Here is a 244-nt window from a genome sequence, read left to right on the forward strand (position 1 = left end):
AGTGAGTATGAGGATGAGGAAGAGGATGAGGATGAGGATGAGGATGAGGAAAAGGAAGAGGATAGGATGAGGATGAGGAGGAGGATGAGGATAGGATAAGGATGAGGATGAAGATAAGGAGGAAGATAGGATGAGGACGAGAATGAGAATTAGGATACGACGAGGATAGGATCAGGAGTAGAATTAGGTACAGGATGAGGATAGGATGAGGAGGAGGATGAGGATGATGATGAGGATGAGGAAG

This window comes from Lupinus angustifolius, chromosome LG16 (assembly GCF_001865875.1).
Source record: "Lupinus angustifolius cultivar Tanjil chromosome LG16, LupAngTanjil_v1.0, whole genome shotgun sequence".
Classification (NCBI taxonomy): domain Eukaryota; kingdom Viridiplantae; phylum Streptophyta; class Magnoliopsida; order Fabales; family Fabaceae; genus Lupinus; species Lupinus angustifolius.